This window comes from Oncorhynchus masou, chromosome 12, assembly GCF_036934945.1.
Source record: "Oncorhynchus masou masou isolate Uvic2021 chromosome 12, UVic_Omas_1.1, whole genome shotgun sequence".
In the NCBI taxonomy this organism is placed as follows: domain Eukaryota; kingdom Metazoa; phylum Chordata; class Actinopteri; order Salmoniformes; family Salmonidae; genus Oncorhynchus; species Oncorhynchus masou.
Window position 1 is genome coordinate 58,213,148 of NC_088223.1, and position 13,642 is coordinate 58,226,789.

Sequence of the window (13,642 nt, forward strand, 5' to 3'; positions counted from 1 at the left end):
TGAAGGAATCTCCAGTTACAAGGTATCTAGGAATATGGAAGATAATGTAATTATTTTACTTTTACATCACCAGGAGCTGAAGTAGTGGGGGTACAGCCTCGTTCCTATCACTCCCATGCTTAATGGTTGGTCCAACCTTTCTTTCCACTTGCATTATAGAGTCCTTGGAGAAGCGGTATCTCCTTAAACTCATCATTATCATAAAACTAACAGGATTCAACCTGTCTCTAATTAATCTCTGACGAACTCTGTCGTTTAGATCTCTCCACAGTAGATATGTTGCCATTTGATCAGTTAAACCACCTCAAGTGGCAGTTCAGAATTCCATCTAAATGAATAATTTTTTAAAAATGTAATTGAGCAACAGGCTTAAAATGTATCTAGGTTTAAAGTGAAAACTAAAGGATTTAATTTAACTAAGATTATTTTAAAACTAGGTTTACAATTTGGTGTGGCAAGATGAATAGATAAACCTTGATTTAACACAGTGTGGCAGATGGCAGGGAGTGGTTATTGAGGGGAGTGGTTATTGAGGGGAGTGGTTATTGAGGGGAGTGGTTATTGAGGGGAGTGGTTATTGAGGGGAGTGGTTATTGAGGGGAGATATCTTGCAGCGCGCTGGCTCCACCCAGAGATTTACATAGACTTCCTGCCCCAACGAGGCGAGGCTGTGGATCATTAAGCCAGGGAGTGCTTGGAGATTAAGGAGGAAGCAGCCTGCATAAAGTGGCAGAGAATGGAGAGAAAAATGTGGGTTATGAAGAGCGAGTTATGAAGAGAGAACAATATCTGTGAGATTGCCTGTTGTGACCTGGACTGTCAGATTACCCCCTTTGTGTACTGGATTGGCTGAGGACCTGAGTTTTAGGGTTACCAATGAAGAATGGAACGAACAACGAGAACAGGTTCTGGACTGAAGTAATTGGTGAATTCCCCCTTCTTCCCTCCTGTACAAAAATCCCTAATAAACTCCCAATTTGCATTCTAGTTGTGCTACTGGTGCATGTTTTGTTATTGAACTTGGTGACGTGGAAACCCCACACCCTTGAGCCTGCTACACAAGTTTATGAGTTAATCCATGTTGGTGCAACCCACCTTAGATTGTTACAGGTTACAAAATGCTTGATGTAGTCATTGTGAATGTAAAAGTTTTGCAATGTTCCTAGCCTTATCAGGCAGACTTACTAGCTGGTGAATGATATTAGCTACCCAGCGTGGTCAAATGTTATTTGCTTCATGTCCTAGAGCGTGCCATTCACAGGCTGTATCCAGGGAGCTCTGCATGAGGGGAAGACCATCACTGTGACAGGGAGAATCCTACCAGGGTCCCAGAGGTAGACCTACCTAGTAGTACATCTCTTTTTCACTGTAGGACAGCCATGTCGACTTTAGCTCAGTCTTGTCACTCACTATCAGCACAGAAGGGATCTTGTTAAACCTAATCACTTTAAAATATGGCCCCCTTTTTTCTCTCTGTAGGTTTCATTGCGAATAGGCTGTAGGCTCAAAAGAAGTACCTGACGTAGCCCTCAACTTCAACCCCCAATCTGATGATTCCAGACAACATGTGGCCTGCAACACCATGCTGCGCTCGAAGTGGGGCCCAGAGGAGCGTAAATATTAAATACCCATGAGGAACGATTTACCCTCCTGTTCCTGGTCAACCGAGATACATATTCGGTCAGACTTATCACATACTTAGGCTACACATTTTTGTTTTACTGTCAACTTATTGAATTGTATCAATATTCTAGAGCAAAAAAGATTCAAACCATTATTTTTTTCTCTCCATGTGCCATTGATTTCTTGTCTCTCCTAAATCCGGTCTTATCCCAGGTGATTGTGAATGGTGCCCACTTCATGGAGTACCTGCACCGGATGTCAATCACCCAAGTGGACACCATCTTCGTGTATGGGGATGTGGAGATCGAATCCATTGCCTTCTCCAACTCTGCAGTGAGTATCTGACAGGTCCTCCGTTTGGGAGAGTACTGTACATCTTTGCAGTATTCTAGAGAAACTATTATGCATATTTTTTTATCATAAAGTTAATTTCCGAAAATCTCGAATAAGCTAGCTAACATTAGTCAGCTAGCTTTGTGTTGTGACATGCGTATGAAATTGTAATTCTGGTTTAATGTCTTAGGGACTCCTGAAACAACCAGAAAACCAGGCACTGTGATAATGTGACAGTGGATGTAAAGAATCTAGGTAGCTAAAGCATTTACTGCAAATTGAATGTACAATTTTGGAAGCTTACCTTGCTGATATTTGCCATGCAATACAGATATATGAAGTAACGTAGTTATGTTCTTGCTTATTGTGCAGTGGAGGATGAAAATACCTGTATGGCTGTGTAGCTAGTTATTTAGCTGATCTGTGTATGGACCCAAACAATTGGTATACATATTAGTTCAGAACCTAACTATAAACCTCAGCTGTCATAGCAAGTTGTCATTCAGACGGTTTTGAAGTTGATATTTTAATGAAGCCTGTGGATTGAGTAGAATATAACTTTGTGCCAAGGATGCAAGTTGTATACACGTAGTTATTACCATGCATGAGATCAATCCCCACACTGTAGCCTGTACATTTAATATATTCACCGATCATGTATTCTACCTTGGTAAATAAAGGTGCAGTTCAGGTATGAGTGTCTGAGATTATTTCAGTCATATCCAATACCAGGAGTATCAAATTCCAGTCTTTGAATGATGCTGTGTCTGCATGCATGTATTACAATTATACACTTCAACAGTGTTTACCAATCTTGGTCCTGGGACATCAATGGTTATACATTAATGAATAGACTAGAAAAAGGATTTAACTAGTTAAAGGCTGATTTACAATTCATATATGACTTAAACAGAACACTATACTTCCTATGCATCATGTAAATACTCTAAAACCAGTTAATTGCAATATCTAATGCCCTTCATCTGCATTGATCTGATTAACACAGGATAGGTTCATTATTTCAACCAGTAGAGAATGTGAAACGTTTTGAAAGAAGTAAATTATCCAAGTGTTATAAATGCATGCATTTATAACTGTAGTATTATAAATACAAGTAATCTGTACTTCAATGCACATCTCTTGTGCATTTATAAAAACAGAGGAAGAAAGGAGGTGAGAGGTGTAAGAATATAGGAGCAGGGAAGGCAGCATATTGAATTGAATCCCAGTGCTACCCAAATATTCTCCTTTCGTCACAATTACATAATAGCGTCTAGTCTGCCCGAAGTTTCTTAAAAGCAGGTGAGCTGGCTGATGGGATCCTCTCACATAAACATATCTGCATACAGATGGAGAGAGAGCATGTTTAAGCCTTGTGTTTTTATTCTAACATTGTTAGTCATAATCACGAGGTGAAATGCTAAACTGACCTTGGATCATTAACTCTGAAATACAGAAAGAGATGCTGTAGTCCCAATGTAAGGCATCTCTTAATAATTGTTCCTGTTGACCTGACCAAGTGATCTTTCACTTCTGATCATGCTGATGCCCTCTGTAGCCAGTTCAGTTGCGGAAGGGGTTCACCAACACAGCTGATATAACCTTGAGGATTTAGGAAGAAGAGGAGAGAGGGATGGAGAGATTTATTATAAAATAAGGTAGTTAGAGACCGTGTTCAACATGAATCTGTGTGTGGCCTCACCTGATGTCCGCACCACGCTGGCTGCAGAGTACTTTATGTTGAAAAACAAACGGACACACGAGGACAAACAATATAGCATAGTTATAGAAATTTAGTGTTTTACTATTCTCCATGGTTGGCCCTCTTGCCTATTCTTTAAAGGTGGAAGGAGTCACAATATTACACACGAGCCTGTTACTGCATAACACAATCAGATTGATAAATGTGTGTGGGTTATAGGGTGTCTCATTGTTTTGCTTTTTGTACAGACATCACCCTCACCTGAGAAGAATAAATCAAAGGGAGAGAAACTGGGAACTGAATAACTGCAGTTGACATAGCTAAGTAAATGGAAGAATACTCTTATTGCAATGTGAATGGCTCTTAAAAGAGCCTTTGGTTGTGCATAGTGTAGTCTATGGTGTTGCCAGGGAACAGAACCTTCTTTGAAGAAGTAGGAGGTGAAGATCTCCTGTACACAGATTGCCTCTTGCTGCGTTGTTGGACCTCATCCTTGAAACATCCTGCAGAGCAGCAGACTTCTCTGGCAGACGGCGGCAAGCTGCAGATCCCCTCCTCGTTCTCGTGTCCATCCTCGAAGTTATGCAGGACACAGGTAGCCTTCACACACCTGAATTCCTCCAGGAGGCAGTCCCAGATGGCCCTGGTCACCCAACCTTGCAGTGCCCTACACGTTAACGTAGGCAATCGTTTTGAAGGAATCTCCAGTTACAAGGTATCTAGGAATATGGAAGATAATTATGACTTTTACATCACCAGGTCATTGTGGATTACTAAAGCATAAAAACATTGGATTGACAGATGCATGGGTACACATATTGACAATAACAGGATCATATCAAGGATAGCATCACAAATGAATACATAAATACCACTCAAAGCTTGATGATGAGTTGATCATTTGAGTCAGCTGTGCAGTGCTAAGACAACAACCTTCACCCCTTTGAGTCGCCAGGACCAGGACTGAGAACCACTGCTCTTCATGGGAACCTCTTCATATGTAGATAGAGCGCTGTGAAAGCCTTTAACTGAGGAAAGAACCTCACAAGAAACAGACTTCATTATAGTCAAATTACACCGCACTGAATATTATGTTACTATTATCACCGTCCTCACTTCTAGGGTAAGGTACTACACAAAAGTACTGCCCTATCCAGAATACAGTCGTGGCCAAAGGTTTTGAGAATGACACATTAATTTTCACAAAATCTGCTGTCTCAGTTTGTATGATGGCAATTTGCATATACTCCAGAATGTTATGAAGAGTGATCAGATGAATTGTAATTAATTGCTAAGTCCCTCTTGGCCATGCAAATGAACTGAATCCCCCCCAAACTTTTCCACTGCATTTCAGCCCTGCCACAAAAGGACCAGCTGACATGTCAGTGATTCTTTCGTTAACACAGGTGTGAGTGTTGACGAGGACATGGCTGGAGATCCCGCTCTCATGCTGTTTGAGTTCAAATAACAGACTGGAAGCATCAAAAGGAGGGTGGTGCTTGGAATCCTTGTTCTTCCTCGGTCAGTCATGGTTACCTGCAAGGAAACACGTGCCGTCATCATTGCTTTGCACAAAAAGGGCTTCACAGGCAAGGATATTGCTGCCAGTAAGATTGCACCTAAATCAAGCATTTATCGGATCATCAAGAACTTCAAGGAGAGCGGTTCAATTGTTGTGAAGAAGGCTTCAGGGCACCCAAGAAAGTCCTACAAGCGCCAGGACCGTCTCCTAAAGTTGATTCAGCTGCGGGATCGGGGCACCACCAGTACAGAGCTTGCTCAGGAATGGCAGCAGGCAGGTGTGAGTGCATCTGCACGCACAGTGAGGCAAAGACTTTTGGAGGATGGCCTGGTGTCAAGAAGGGCAGCAAAGAAGCCACTTCTCTCCAGGAAAAACATCGGGGACAGACTGATATTCTGCAAAAGGTACAGGGATTGGACTGCTGAGGACTGGGGTAAAGTCATTTTCTCTGATGAATACCAACTTTAAACATCTGATCTCTGAGCAGCTAACCGATCGCTGCAGCTGTACATAGTCCATCGGTAAATAGCCCACCCAATTTACCTACCTCATCCCCATACTGTTTTTATTTATTTACTTTTCTGCTCTTTTGCACACCAGTATCTCTACCTGCACATGACCATCTGATCATTTATCACTCTAGTTGTCACGGCTTTCTTCATGTGAAGGAGAGTCGGACCAAAATGTGGCGTGGCTATTGAGATTCATGTTTAATAAAACAAAGGAAACACGAATACTACAAAAGAAACGAAAACCAAAACAGCCTATACTGGTGCAAAGTAACACAGAGACAGAAACAAGGACAATCACCCACGACACACTCAAAGAATATGGCTGCCTAAATATGGTTCCCAATCAGAGACAACGATAAACACCTGCCTCCGATTGAGAACCACTTCAGACAGCCATAGACTTTGCGAGCAAACACCACTAAGCCACAATCCCAATACCTATGAAAAAACCCCAAGACAAAACACACCACATTCCAAAACCCATGTCACACCCTGGCCTGACCAAATAAATAAAGAAAACACAAAATACTAAGACCAGGGTGTGACACCAGTGTTCATCTGCTAAATTGTTTTTAAAATATCTGTGTTATTGACTTGTTTATTGTTTGCTCCATGTGTAAATCTGTGTTGCTGTCTGTTCACACTGCTATGCTTTATCTTGGCCAGGTCGCAGTTGTAAATGAGAACTTGTTCTCAACTAGCCTACCTGGTTAAATAAATGTGAAATAAAATACATTTGAACACTGTGAAGCTTTTATTTGGGCTGCAATTTCTGAAGCTGGTAACTAATGAAAATATCCTCTGCAGCAGAGGTAACTCTGGGTCTCCCATTCCTGTGGCGGTCCTCATAAGAACTAGTTTCATCATAGCGCTTGATGGTTTTTGTGACTGCACTTGAAGAAACTTTCAAAGTTCTTGAAATGTTCCGTATTGACTGACCTTCATGGCTCAAAGTAATGATGGACTGTCATTTCTCTTTGCTTATTTGGTATTTTACCACATAGGGCTGTCTTCTGCCTTATCCCTACCTTATCACAACACAACTGATTGGCTACACAAATTAACTTTTAAGAAAGCACGCCTGTTAATTGAAATGCATTCCAGGTGTCTACCTCATGAAGCTGGTTGAGAGAATGCCAAGGGTGTGCAAAGCTGTCATCAAGGCAAAGGGTGGCTATTTGAACAATCTCAAATATAAAATATATTTTGATTTGTTTAACACTTCTTTGTTTACTACATGATTCCATATGTGTTATTTCGTAGTTTTGATGTTTTCACTATTATTCTACAATGTTTAAAATAGTAAAAATAAAGACAAATCATGGAATGAGTAGGTGTTCTAAATCTTTTGACCGGTAGTATATATATATACATATATACTGCTCAAAAAAATAAAGGGAACACTAAAATAACACATCCTAGATCTGAATGAATGAAATATTCTTATTAAATATTTTTTTCTTTACATAGTTGAATGTGCTGACAACAAAATCAAACAAAAATGATCAATGGAAATCAAATTGATCAACCCATGGAGGTCTGGATTTGGAGTCACACTCCAAATTAAAGTGGAAAACCACACTACAGGCTGATCCAACTTTGATGTAATGTCCTTAAAACAAGTCAAAATGAGGCTCAGTAGTGTGTGTGGCCTCCACGTGCCTGTATGACCTCCCTACAACGCCTTGGGCATGCTCCTAATGAGGTGGTGGATGGTCTCCTGTGGGATCTTCTCCAAGACCTGGACTAAAGCATCCGCCAACTCCTGGACAGTCTGTGGTGCAACGTGGCGTTGGTGGATGGAGCAAGACATGATGTCCCAGATGTGCTCAATTGGATTCAGGTCTGGGGAACTGGCGGACCAGTCCATAGCATCAATGCCTTCCTCTTGCAGGAACTGCTGACACACTCCACTTGAGGTCTAGTATTGTTTTGCATTAGGAGGAACCCAGGGCCAACCGCACCAGCATATGGTCTCACAAGGGGTCTGAGGATCTCATCTCGGTACCTAATGGCAGTCAGGCAACCTCTGGCGAGCACATAATTCTGACCGTTTGAGCAGACATGTGCACATTTGTGGCCTGCTGGAGGTCATTTTGCAGGGCTCTGGCTCAGGGCTCCTCCTTGCACAAAGGCGGAGGTAGCGGCCCTGCTGCTGGGTTGTTGCCCTCCTACGGCCTCCTCCACGTCTCCTGATGTACTGGCCTGTCTTCTGGTAGCGCCTCCATGCTCTGGACACTACGCTGACAGACACAGCAAACCTTCTTGCCCCAGCTCGCATTGATGTGCCATCCTGGATGAGCTGCACTATCTGAGCCACTTGTGTGGGTTGTAGACTCTGTCTCATGCTACCACAAGAGTGAAAGCACCCGCCAGCATTCAAAAGTGACCAAAACATAAGCCAGGAAGCATAGGAACTGAGAAGTGGTCTGTGGTCACCACCTGCAGAACCACTCCTTTATTGGGAGTGTCTTGCTAATTGCCTATAATTTCCACCTGTTGTCTATTCCATTTGCACAACAGCATGTGAAATTTATTGTCAATCAGTGTTGCTTCCTATAAGTGGACAGTTTGATTTCACAGAAGTGTGATTGACTTGGAGTTACATTGTGTTGTTTTAGTGTTCCCTTTACTTTTTTTAGCAGTGTATTTTTCTCTCACAAAGTACCTTGTAGCCATCCTTTTCATCTGTAGGCCTCTGGGCAGCCCTACTTCCTTACTGCCACCAGTCATTTTTCACTGCTCTATTTAAGAGGTAGCTCAGTGGTTGCGTAGGGGTGCTTTCAATCTATGGTGTGCATTCGTGCATGTATAAATTCATTCTTTCATGGGGGTGCTAGGCCTATTCTTTACAGGGCTTCAGCACTGCCTTGCCCCTCCCTGGAGCTGCCCATGACTGCCTGGTTGTACAAAAGTTATTTAGACCAGTGCTGCACAAGTTGGCCTTTCTTTCACTAAAACAGATGCCTATGCAACATTCTTTAGATTAGTGAAATGAGTTCATTTTGCAGCATGTGATTTGACATGCTTTCTGATAAGACCAAAATGGCATCTTATTCACAAAGAGCCCCTTCACACAGGGTCAAAGCATGGTAACATTACATGTCAACATATTTGGATGACAAAGTATGTCAAATCAAAGTTTATTGGTCGCATACACAGTTTAGTAGATGTTAAGGCGGATGCAGCGAAATGCTTATGTTACTGGCTCCTAACAATGCAGTAGCATGTCAATCAAGTACACAAATAATACAAATAAGGAAAGAAATTTAGAACAAATCTAATTAACAACCCAAATAGCACTGTAACAGAATTGAATTCACACAATATTAAGAATGGTATGTAGGGCAGTAGATACAGTGAGCTCCAAAAGTAATGGGACAGTGACAATTTTTGTTGTTGTTTTGGCACAGTTCTCCAGCACTTTGGATTTTAAATGATACAATGACTATGAGGTCAAAGTGCAGTCTGTCAACTTTAATTTGAGGGTATTTTCCTCTATAGCGGGTGAACTGTTTAGAAATTACAACACTTTTTGTACATTGTCCCCAATGTTAGGGGACTAAAAGTATTGGGACAAATTCACTTATGTGTATTAAAGTAGTAAAAAAATCAGTATTTGGTCCCATATTCCTAGCTCGCAATGATTACATCAAGCTTGTGACTACAAACTTGTTTGGTTGCGTTTGCTGTTTGTTTTGCTTGTGTTTCAGATGATTTTGTTCCCAATAGAAATTAATGATAAATAATGTATTGTGTCATTTTGGAGTCACTTTTATTGTAAATAAGATTAGAATATGTTTCTAAACACTTTACATTCATGTGGATGCTACCATGGTTACGGATAGTCCTGAATGAATCGTGAATAATGATGAGTGAGAAAGTTACAGACGCAAGAATATCATACCCCCAAGACATGCTAACCTCTAACCATTACAATGACAGGGGAGGTTAGCATTTCTGGGGATATGATAATTGTGTGTCTGTAACTTCCTCACTCATCATTATAGAACGGCAGCAAAAAAAGCTCTATTTCCATGTTGCTTATGAGTGCATTTCACACTTCTTTTGGATTATAATTTGATTTTAAGGCTCGTATGAATGTCCTGCTTAATATAATGTTTGTTTCCATCATCACAAATCAATTGCATTTTACTTTTAAAAAATGGCTCTTTGGCTAGCTTTTGCCATAGCCAATTTCAATGAACGTTAGCATTCTAGCTAACAACTGCTGCCTCCAAAATAGTTTATTTGCAAAGATCACAACCAAATATAATCTTATGCTTCGATCACACCAACAGCATCATTGTGCAAAATAGTACGCTGCATCATCTGGATATGTCTGCAACAAAAGTTAAACATTCACCTTCTGCTAACATTTCTGTCAAGAGGTCTATGCATACAGTTTGATGCATACAATATGCACCACACCGAACGCACTGCAACTGCCTGTGCAACGCAATGCTGCGAGTCAAATGCAACTGTTTCATTGGAAATGAATGTACTTCTGGTGTACCAAAATGCAATGATGCTGTCGGTGTGATTGGAGCGTTAGAGACAGTTCAGCAAGAATATAAATATAATTGTAAGTGTATGAGAACCCCAAAAACGTATTTTGTTTAGAAATAATAAAAATGTACATCTAGGCTATGTTGAATGGGCGCAGATTGCAATGGCTTTCTTACTGCTGCAAGAGTCACGCATATCTCTGCCTGATGTCAGTGTGTCGTGTACTGGAAAAAGGTCAATAGTTTGCACCTCTGTCACTCGGTCGTGTCATGTGGTTATTATGAATGTTCTCAACCTGCCTTCTATCGGTGGCACCATAGTGATGCCCTAAAGAGGTGATAAACCCAGTCATTCTGGATTGAGGATACTGTTTAGTCTAAATTAAACTATAGTGCCTGGAAATACGCTGACGTTGCTCAAGTAGTCAAATATACAAGGACTGCATAGCGAACATAACAAATACAACTGTTTATATGGATTCTCATGACAATTTAAATTGGCATAAGCTGCAGTGTATGGGAATTGACGCTGTTAACTGCGTCTCCTCTTGTGGTTTTGAGCTCTTCGAACACACTGACAGCTCATTGCATTTTGGTACACTGGTATGAAACGCTGCAGAAGCAGTTGCAGTGCGTTCGGTGTGGTGCATACGTTGACGTATGCGTCAAACTGTATGTGTGGACGTCTTGACAGAAATGGCAGCAGAAGGTGAATGTTTAACTTTTGTTGCATACATATCCAGATGATGTTGCGTACTATTTTGCGCAATTCGTGTTCGTGTTCGAGTGGCCTACTTCCAGTACGTTTTTAATGTTCTGGAATGTTCAATTGAACGGTAACGGTGCTGTACTGAACTACCAGTTGAAAACCAGCGAGGTTCGGGAACGCTGTCAGCATGGTCACCTCCCTTTAAAAGCATCACCCATTGTTTCAAGCCACATCCACCAAACGGGAGCAGATGCACCTCAAAGTCTGTTCAAGAACGTACAATAACTTTTTGGGGAAACGTCTTGTTCAGTACAAACCGTTCTGCAACGTAGCAAACGATCAGGCGAACTGAACACACTTCTGATTTTATAGACTAGTAACATGGTAAACGTAAATCCGGGACACTCAAATGGGTATGTTAATTATGTTCGTTGTGGTTATATAAGATTGATAGAAGGTTACTTACTTGCAACCCAAAAGTTACGTGTTTGAATTTCATCACTGACAACTTTAGCATTTTAGCTAACTACTTACTACAAAGCAAATCTAGCTTTGGCTTTGATAAATGCAACATGTAAAGTGTTGGTCCCTGTTTTATGAGCTGAAATAAAATGTCCCATACATTTTCCATACCCCATACATTTTCCATATGTACAAAAACAAGTATTTCTCTTAAATTTTGTGCACACATTTCAGTGAGAATTTCTCCTTTGTCAAGATAATCCATCCACCTAACAGGTGTTGCATATAAAGATTATTAAACAGCATTATTATTACACAGCTGCACTTTGTGCTGGAGACAATAAAAGGCCACTTTAAAATGTAAAGTTTTGTCACACAACACAATTCCACAGATGTCTCAAGTTTTGAGGGAGGGCAATTGGCATGCTGACTACAGGCGTGTCCAACAGAGCTGTTGCCAGAAAATTGTATGTTTATTTCTTTACCATAAGCCACCTCCAAAGTCATTTTAGAGAATTTGGCAGTACATTACAAGCACATGTACCCACACCAGCCCAGGACTTCCACATCCAACTTCTTTACATGAGACCAGCCACCCGGACAGCTGATGAAACTGAGGAGTATTTATGTCTGTAATAAAGCCCTTTTGCAGGGAAAAACTCATTCTGAGTGGGTAGGCCTGGCTCCCAAGTAGGTGGGCCTTTGGCCTCCCAGGCCCACCCATGGCTACGCTTCTCTGCCCAGTCATGTGAAATCCATAGATTAGGGCATAATGAATTCATTTCAATTGACTGATTTACTTATAGGAACTGGAACTCAGTAAAATCATTGAAATTGTTGTACGTTGCATTTATATTTTTGTTCTGTATAGGTAAACAATAATTGTTCTTATGCAATGGATAGACTGTGTCATAAGGTTGTCATAAGAAACACTATGTATATTATGTAACACTAGATACAGAACATCCGACTTTACCAATTGGGGCGGCACGTAGTCAAGTGGTTAGCCTCTTAAGGATTCGCCCTTTTTCCCCCTAAAATTACATACCCAAATCTAACTGCCTGTAGCTCAGGCCCTGAAGCAAGGATATGCATATTCTTGGTACCATTTGAAAGGAAATACTTTGAAGTTTGTGGAAATATGAAAGAATGGTAGGATAAAATAAGACAATAGATCTGGTAAAAGATAATACAAAGAAATAACCAACTGTTCTTTTGTATTTTTTTTGTACCATCATCTTTAAAATGCAAGAGAAAGGCCATAATGTATTATTCCAGCCAGGTGTAATTTAGATTTTGGCCACTAGATGGCAGTGTATGTGCAAAGTTTTAGACTGATCCAATGATCCATTTAATTTATGTTCAAAATTTTGTATCAAGACTGCCCAAATGTGCCTAATTTGTTTATTAATAACTTTTCATGTTCAGCATTGTGCATGCTCCTCAAACAATAGCTGTAATAGCTACTGTAAATTGGACAGTGCAGTTAGCTTAAATTCTTGTTAATCTTTCTCCCAATATCAGATATGTCTATGTCCTGGGAAATGTTCTTGTTACTTACAACCTCATGCTAATCGCATTAGCCTACGTTAGCTCAACCGTTCCATGGACGTTAACTGACTTGCCTAGATAAATATAGGTCAAACATTATAAAAAGAATAATCATTAGCTATTAAGGAACTCCCTCCCCTTTTCTCACGCATTCAGCCCCCCACTCCTCACTCCACAGACACATTCATAAATAGCAGCCAGTAGGCTACTCTATTCATACTGTAGGAACGAAAGGCTCATCTGTAGGTGAATGAGGGAAATATATTTTCTAAGGAACAATCTGCTAAAAGATCATTCATAGGTTTAAAGTCAAGCCCATCATCCTTTCTTAAATATTAACAATGAATTATTTCCTGGGAGAAAAGAGGCAGGGAGGGACATAACAGGAAAAAAAGGTTACACAACAGCGTAGAATACCAGCACAAATTACGGACTGGAGTATTATATTGTACATATTGATGATGTACACAGATCGAATGGCTATCCGGTGTACTGTTACCATGCATTTTCTTATAATGTAACTGCAAAATGTTTATGGTTCTGTTTCTTCCGTATCTAAAATCACAAGGCAGTGTGACATCATCGGTTTGTTATCTAAAGCCTGTCATTGATGAAAACACACGGCATTGGTCCAATCCCCCGTTTTTACATTCATACTCGTCGCCGCAAAGATTCTTGCAACGCACGCGCAGTAATGTTAGCTGTTTCTCAAAGCAGCAT

General features: G+C 40.7%; 1 long non-coding RNA gene across 1 annotated transcript; it reads left to right on the plus strand.

Moving 5' to 3' along the window:
- The first annotated feature begins 674 nt into the window (after positions 1–674).
- LOC135549172 (uncharacterized) lies at positions 675–2,633 on the plus strand. Its single transcript, XR_010456953.1, has 5 exons — positions 675–925; positions 1,246–1,334; positions 1,480–1,680; positions 1,837–1,956; positions 2,147–2,633. It is a non-coding gene; the product is annotated as an uncharacterized LOC135549172 (long non-coding RNA).
- Positions 2,634–13,642: the final 11,009 nt, after the last annotated feature.